We start from the raw sequence: 8,350 nt of genomic DNA, 5'->3' as shown, positions 1-8,350 counted from the left end.
AGTTTCAAAAATTAAGTTGTACGTTTGAAGGAGTATTTTTGTTCCAAAAATGCCTCTTCTGGTTTGTCATAAATTTCTGAAAGTTTTTTTTCGAGTATGAGTCTGTGTGACGTTAGATGGAGCGGAATTTACTTATATGGGTCTTAAGGGCACTTCTCCCGGAAGCGAGAGACCGAAATGTCACAAAAGAAGTGTGTTCCCAGCAAACACAGAACGTTGTGAGCACGTCGCCAGTTAGTCGTCATTTGGTCAGCGCGACATTACTTTATGGCAACGTTGTAAGGACGTCGTGGTAAAGTTCCATTTTTTTTAATCTTGGCTAACTTCCCAGAAACGTCGTGGGCACGTACTCAAAAGACGTCGCTAGTTAGTACCATTGGGGACGTTGTAGCGACGTGGTCAGCTGGTCTTCAGATAACTTTTAATATTATTGCACTAGATGTATTATTATTATTAAGATACCATTTGAACAGCATTTTCTTTGGGAAATATACAAAAAAATTAATCAAGCATGTTAAAATAATTATATATATATATATATATATATATATATATATATATATATATATATATATATATATATATATATATATATATATGTGTCATCAGTTTAAGAACAATAAAATAAACAATTTACTTAGCAAATGGTGATAATGTTTGTTAATGAAAGAGAGTACGGAACAAATTAACATTTAAACCTTAAACTAGCAGCGCACGTCACTTTCTGAGTGAAGTGCGCGACGTGCGCGTGCCCGTCATTTTGTAACGGTCAACTTCCAGCGGACGGACACGGAGGAAAGGTAAGTCCTATAAATCTACTTTTATTCATAGATTTTAACTTGATATAACGTTAAATACCATCAAAGAGGAGTAGTGTTTTGTATTTTTGTAGGTTTTCTCTTTCAATTTAATAAATAAATGCTCCGTTTGGTTAATTAGCTCAAAAGCAGTCTCAGAGGTGGTCTAAGGTAACGGTAACTGTTAAAATCGAATTTAACCTTACCTGTTTTAAATTATTTGAAATTTATCACTATAAACTATACAGTGTTAACTTTCTAATAATTAAATTTTTAACCGTAGTAACGTTAATTAGTTTGTTTGAATAACTTACCTGCTGCTCGAGCTTGATGATGCTCATGCTATCAATGCAGTGAACTTGAATATAATCCGATATAACGTTAAATATAAAGGTTAACGTTAATTAGACCGAGGCTGCCGAAATCATGTTCAGTGTAACGTTATGTGGGATTAATAATTTCCCCTTTTCTCCCTCAAGTGGCAGGCTTGTAAATTCTGTCATCTGTTCATTATTGGTGTTGATGGTGTTTTTCACATGCATGCTTTTTAATGCTAGTTTAATTCTCAAATTGATCTGATACTTTCGTTTCACAAAAAGTAAACAAATTGTTCACTTTCTTAGGGCCTGACAACCACCAGTTGAGTCCATGATTCAGTGAGTTCCTTATAAGGAAATATATTTGTTAACACCTAGTAATTTAAATGTATTATTTATTGCTTTAAAATGAGCACATATATTTATCATCAGGGGAAGAGACAGTCTGGGCAGCAGCAACAAGACAACTATTACAAGTAGAGATGGGTTTCAAGAACTGGTACTAATTTGGTTCCTGACTTGTTCAGTACTGAAAACATTTACATAAGGTACAGGATCAATAGTGCTGCTATCAGTATTCTTGTAACATTGATTCATTACCCTTTAGACACAACCACATATCCTCCAAATCATCTCTGCGTGGATGGCAGCAAGGATCCAGGATCAAGAGATCATTCTTCATGGAGACTGTTCCACAGGAAGCAGTTTCTCCTGGGTGAAAAACTAAACCTGGTTGTTTCAGCATCACTCAGGCAAGCCTAAATACTTTTAAATTGATTTCAGTTGGTTATGTGTTTCAGGTCATCCTGACCATTCTGCTGTCATGTATGTAAGGCCGTGCTGGAACTACATTTCTCGTTGTTGAAAGATTTGTGCAGCGGTATCCAGACATATAACGCCCCATCACATGGGGCGTCAACGCCTCTCGTTTACTTTTAAATGAAGTGACGTCAAGGATGGTGAAATTAATTCTAGAAATTAATTCTAAATAGAAGTTGAAGACTTTTCAAGCACCAATGCAGCCGTCCTCCAGTCAGGAAATATAATGCAAATACCCAAGCGCAGACGCAAGCCAATCGAGTGCATGCAATACCAGAAAACTAATGTGATTGGCTGTCACTATGAGAAGAGACAGTAATTCTGATCCGATATCAGTGTCGTTTTTTGCAAAAAAAAAATTTAAATCAATGTAGAATTTTCTATACTTCTGTGTAAGGATGTCAATTTTCAATAATTTCCATGATCGATCGTCGGGGGAAGTCGTGGCCTAATGGTTAGAGGGTTGGACTCCCAATCGAAGGGTTGTGAGTTCTAGTCTCGGGCCGGACGGAATTGTGGGTTGGGGTAGTGCACGAACAGCTCTCTCTCCTCCTTCAATACCACAACTTAGGTGCCCTTGAGCAAGGCATCGAACCCCCAACTGCTCCCCGGGCGCCGCAGCATAAATGGCTGCCCACTGCTCCGGGTGTGTGCTCACAGTGTGTGTGTGTGTGTGTTCACTGCTCTGTGTGTGTGCATTTCAGATGGGTTAAATGCAGAGCACAAATTCTGAGTATGGGTCACCATACTTGGCTGAATGTCACTTCACTTCACTTCACTTCACTTAAATTAACGATCAAATAATCGATTAATCGTTAACCCTAATGCTGCAAAGTCTATTGCAGTAACACCCAGTCACTGGTATGACAGGATGTGCAAAAGTGTGTGTGTGTGTGTATATGTATATATATGTATATATAATATATAAAAGACCAAAAGTTTGGACACCTTCTCATTCAAAGAGTTTTCTTTATTTTCATGACTATGAAAATTGTAGAGTCACACTGAAGGCATCAAGGGCTATTTGAGCAAGAAGGAGAGTGATGGGGTGCTGCACCAGATGACCTGGCCTCCACAGTCACCGGACCTGAACCCAATCCAGATGGTTTAGGGGTGAGCTGGACCGCAGACAGAAGGAAAAAGGGCCAACAAGTGCTAAGCATCTCTCAGGGAACTCCTTCAAGACTGTTGGAAGACCATTTCAGGTGACTACCTCTTGAAGCTCATCCAGAGAAAGCCAAGAGTGTGCAAAGCAGTAATCAAAGCAAAAGGTGGCTACTTTGAAGAACCTAGAATATGACATATTTTCAATTGTTTCACACTTTTTTGTTATGTATATAATTCCACATGTGTTAATTCATAGTTTTGATGCCTTCAGTGTGGATCTACAATTTAAATAGTCATAAAAATAAAGAAAACTCTTTAAATGAGAAGGTGTGTCCAAACCTTTGGTCTCAAACTGATTTAGCATTGTGATTATAGTTATATAACTATTGCAATTCGTGACTTATCCAAATTGTCTGTAAAATGATGTTTGTTTCTGTAGATTTGAGGGAAAGATTAAAAACAAGGAGGTCTGGGAACGACTGAAGGGAACTGACAGCAGTGCGGGAAGGAAGTAATCACCAGAATGTAAGTTCTTTGAGAATGTGTGCATTATTACAAGTTGAGTTTTCATTTAAATGTGGCAATGTACACAGCTGGTCAAAAGTTTTAAATATATTTTAAAAGTTGAATTTATTTCTATAATGCACAGCTATATTTTCAGCATTAATTACTCCAGTCTTCAGTGTCACATGATCTTCAGAAATCATTCTAATATGATGATTTACTGCTCAATACATTTTTCTGATTATTATCAGTGTTGGAAACAGTTGTGCTGCCCAAACATTTTGTCTACACTACAGTTATATTTATTTATTATTTATTTTATTTATTTATTTTATTGGGGGGGGGGCTAATAGCAAGAATGCATAAAATTGAAAACCAGTGGTAGAGAAGACTTTTGTAATTTTACAAAAGATTACCTTTTTTTCAATGTTTTGAACTTTGTGTTTTATAAAATAATAATGAAGAAAAAATTCAACTTTCCAGAAATGCTAAGTTTTCTTCCCCATCATTTCTAATATGGGGTGCGCTTCCCTAAAACCAACTTTGTTCAAAAAGTTCCTTCGTTACCAATAGAGTTCAGTGGAACTAAGGACCGTAGTAAGCTAACTGCAGATGTGATTTACATCATGTACGTCATGAACAGATGCACACTTTGATCATAGCAGCAATAATGTGATTAGGTGCATGTAAATGCACTGATTTGTGATAATGAGCAATGTTTCCCGATCAGCAATCAGTATATGAAAAAGATCATGTGACACTAAAGACTGGAGTAAAGTTACTGAAAAATTCAGCTTTGCCTCATAATTATTTCAATAAATATGTTTAAGTATATTCAAAAAAAGAGTATGAAAACTGTTATTTCTTTCTTTGTTTTCTTTTTTTTTTTTTTTTTTTTTTACAATTTAATTTTTTTTTTTTATCAAATTAATCTAGCTTTGGTGAGCAGAAGAGACTTCTCTTGAAAACCATAAAGAAAAGATTCCAGATTTTTGACTGGTTGTGAACATACATGAGCAACATTAACAAGATGATCCTCCCTTTCAGCTCAGAGAAGGATGTTGACAGCAGGCCCAGGATGAAGAAGAGGAGGAAGAACACGTTTAACAATTTTCTATAAGCTTGCCATGTGTTATAATAAAAACAATGAACATGACTACAATAATATGCTAAATGTTATTAAAAGATTCCAGTTTGCAAGAAGTCTGAGTGTCTGACTCTACACTAGAGGAACTCTTTTCTGAAGAAGATCAGGTGCTGAGAAGGAGCCTTGTTCTACAGCACAACACTGCATCAAGCCTCCTGTCCTTCCCTCAGAAGAGCCTGTCTTCTGCTGCTGGGGTAAGAAACGCACTCTTCCTCTTCTCTATCAGCTGTCCAGCACCTAACTCTGCCTCCTCAGCACTGTCTGAAAGAGTCTTCTCCACAGTCAGTAATCAGAGATCACAGATTCTTCTGAGAAAGTCGATATGCTCATTTTCTTAAAAAACTTTGTTTTTTCGGGTGGGACAAATAATACAGGAGAGATGCTAGAAATCTCTATATTGTTCATTTTTCATATCTTTACGCTTTATGAATGTTTTTCTTCTGAGAAGCTCAAAAATTATGGTTCTTTGGTAATTGTTATATTGTTTAGTTTTATCCTCTGATAGTGAGCACAGAGCCCTGATCATGACATGCAAGAAAAAGAAAGAAATCATGTCCATGATTTACTAATTCGTTCCCTCTATGTACTAAAACGTGCACGATTACTTTTACATTTCATTGATTTGCTAAATCGTATGCACAATTTACTAATTCGTTCTCTTGATGTATAAATAGTGTACACGTTTTAGCAAATCGAGGGAATGAAATAGAAAATTGTGCGCATGAATTAGCCTAAATTTTTTTCTGCATGTCGTGTAATTAAAGCACATCACCACCAGACATTTATACCAGGAGCCTCTTATACGACGCTCACAGTTTTACTTTGTGCAGTATCTCTGTGCAGTATCTGCTGAATTGTTTCATATCTATTTATCATGTATTTTTTGTTGCACTAAATTATGTTGTATCAATAAGTTTACTGATAATTATTTTTAATTTTCACTAATAACGTCATTAACCATCTCCCCATCTTTAAGACAAAAATGTTCTATTGTTTATATTGTGTAATCTATGAATTGATGTGTTTAGTTTTCTGTGCTCATAACTTAGTAACATTTTGCATGGTTAAAGAACAGGTGCGATGTTCAAAATGTTTTGGCTTCGTATTTGTACAAAGTAGTGCTGAATAAATATTGATTTGTGAATGAATGCAGCGTGTTTTGGTCTATTTTATATTAGAATGTAATGTTTTTGTATTTGTTTGCATTGCATGTATGTAATTAATGTATTAACTATGAATCCCCTATAATTAGATTACAATTAGATTTCATAAGGTTTATTTTTTGCACCAGAGATGGATTGAGTTTATTAGTTCTTTATGTATTTCAAGGTAATGGTGAGGTGAAAATATGAATTACCAATATGATCCTGTAATGTCACGTCCTCATAACGTGCCAGTTTGGTCGTCAGGACATACTCATCACGTTCCAGCGACGTTCCACTATAACGTCGCCAGGACGGATATGGGAATCACAAAGTTACGTCACTTGAACGTTATGTGGTACGTCGCTGAGACCAATATGGTATTTTATAGTAACGTTCTCATAACGTGACAGTTTGGTCGTTGGGACGTACTCATCACGTTCCAGCGACGTTCCACTATAACGTCGCAACGACGGATATGGGAATCACAAAGTTACGTCACTGGAACGTTATATGGTACGTCGCTGCGACCAATATGGTACTTTATAGTAACGTTCTCATAACGTGACAGTTTGGTCGTTGGGACGTACTCATCACGTTCCAGCAACGTTCCACTATAACGTCGCCACGACGGATATGGGAATCACAAAGTTACGTCACTGGAACGTTATTTGGGATGTCGCTGCAACGAATATGGTCTGGTCCAGTTACGTCGTCACAACGTAACTGTGTTAGCTGGGTTTTTGGTTGCCAGGGCAAGACAACCCTGCACAGATTACCAAAAAAAAAAAAACAGCATTAAGGGACCAGTGGATGGAGTTTATTTTTACAGAGCATCAACGGAGTTGTGCAAGTGTTTTTGTTTGTTCCCTGCATTTCGAAGATGCTTGTTTTACAAACAAGGCCCAGTTTGACGCCGGATTTGCATATTGTTTATTTCTTAAGGATAATGCAGTCCCAACGAAAAAGGGTCACGAACGTGTGTTGGAACTGCAGGCGGTGAGCAAGAAAAAAAAAAAAAAAGACGACATAAAGTGGAACTTAGTCATTTTCCAAAACCACTAAGCAAATATACAGTTTCAATACATACCACATAGAGACGTCCTGCTGTAGTTTTGCTGCTGCTGCTCTTGTTAAATTTCAGCCTCTGGATCTGATTCTGGATCATAAATATACGGCTGAATCTGACTGTTAGCCATGGTTTGTTTTGGATGATGTTTTTTTCCCAGGCGGCAAGGAAGTCGACCGGAAGTTGAAGTCGGCCGGGTGCCGCCATCTTGTAGCAGAACTTCACTTGCGTAACATCCCTTTGACCTCCCATTCATTTTGGCGTCACTTTGACAGCGAATAACTTTACATCTGAGGTGTTTAAAGACTCCATTTGTCCATTATTTATTTCTAAAGACACAAGATAATGTATAAAGAGCTCCATTACCTTCTATGTTACATTATGGCCCCGTAGAAACAGTTTTTGTAAAAATAGGCTAACGATTGCGTCATAAACACGCGACTCTCTGTCGCATAACCATACAGACTGGAGGAGAAGCTCGCAGGGAATTAACTTAATATGGCGTACTGGCGTTACATTTGAAAATACTATGCAAAATAATTAATCAGAATACTTACTCCTGCTCACTCACGCCAAAGAACTCCACGCTCAAGCTCGCCGTCTCTGCAAGATTAACGATGGCAGTTTGCACGCACAGCTACTAGAAGATTTACATCTGTCAGACAGGTTGCTGACGTCGTCAAGCTTCGCTTGAGTCTGCACGTCAGAAACGGAAGTGCTCAAAATAGCTAAAAACGGGCTTCATTTGTCTCAATTGAGTTCCAATGGGCTCACTGTGTCCATTTCTTTTACTGTCTATGTTTTTTCCTTACGGTAATGTCACAGCTTCCAAACGCTCTCAACGCAAAAGCCTACTCGCGCTCGTGATTCTTTAGCTCTGCCCACACGTCACGCCTCCAGGCGCTCATGTTTTTCCAGGAAAAAACGGTACAGACTATCTTTTCCTTATAAATATAACAAAACTAAAGACTTTTTGGAGTTATGAAGGATGCAGTACTACTCTATAGGTACTCAAGATTAACAGGATATTGAGTGAAAATGAGCATTTCACAGAATTGCTGCAGTAAATACTTTATTTGCCACGGGACATTAGAAAAGGAGCGAAAACAAAAATACAAAAAAATAATAATAATTAAATATAACTGACATTTACAGTTATAATACATTTTGAGCAACTTGACATTAGCAAATGTTAATATAGGAAACTGCAGATAAATGTGCATAATCAATTGCATGAATGTACAAAAGCAATCGCAACTTGTTCAAAAGAATGAGAAACTGGTTTTATGATGTGTATAAATTACTAGATGGTGTGGAGGTTGTACAAGTAGTTTTAAGAATTTCATTTCTGATTTGAGAAATGCTCCAAACTGACAATGCAGAAAAACTGCATATAAGCATATGGCATACTGTTCAATACAGTAGTTATATCAGAACTTTCCTCCAGA

The 8,350-nt window shown here is 37.1% G+C and overlaps 2 long non-coding RNA genes across 2 annotated transcripts; both read left to right on the top strand.

Annotated features, from left to right (window-relative positions):
- The first annotated feature begins 806 nt into the window (after positions 1–806).
- Positions 807–1,866, top strand: LOC127972201 (uncharacterized). The gene is made up of 3 exons (XR_008157032.1): positions 807–1,453; positions 1,547–1,613; positions 1,722–1,866. It is a non-coding gene; the product is annotated as an uncharacterized LOC127972201 (long non-coding RNA).
- Positions 1,867–1,917: 51 nt separating this feature from the next.
- On the top strand, positions 1,918–5,839 carry LOC127972202 (uncharacterized). Its single transcript, XR_008157033.1, has 3 exons — positions 1,918–3,138; positions 3,480–3,565; positions 4,592–5,839. It is a non-coding gene; the product is annotated as an uncharacterized LOC127972202 (long non-coding RNA).
- The last annotated feature ends 2,511 nt before the right edge of the window (positions 5,840–8,350 follow it).

This window comes from Carassius gibelio, chromosome B15 (assembly GCF_023724105.1).
Source record: "Carassius gibelio isolate Cgi1373 ecotype wild population from Czech Republic chromosome B15, carGib1.2-hapl.c, whole genome shotgun sequence".
Lineage (NCBI taxonomy): Eukaryota > Metazoa > Chordata > Actinopteri > Cypriniformes > Cyprinidae > Carassius > Carassius gibelio.
This window is presented reverse-complemented; position numbering and strand designations above follow the sequence as displayed.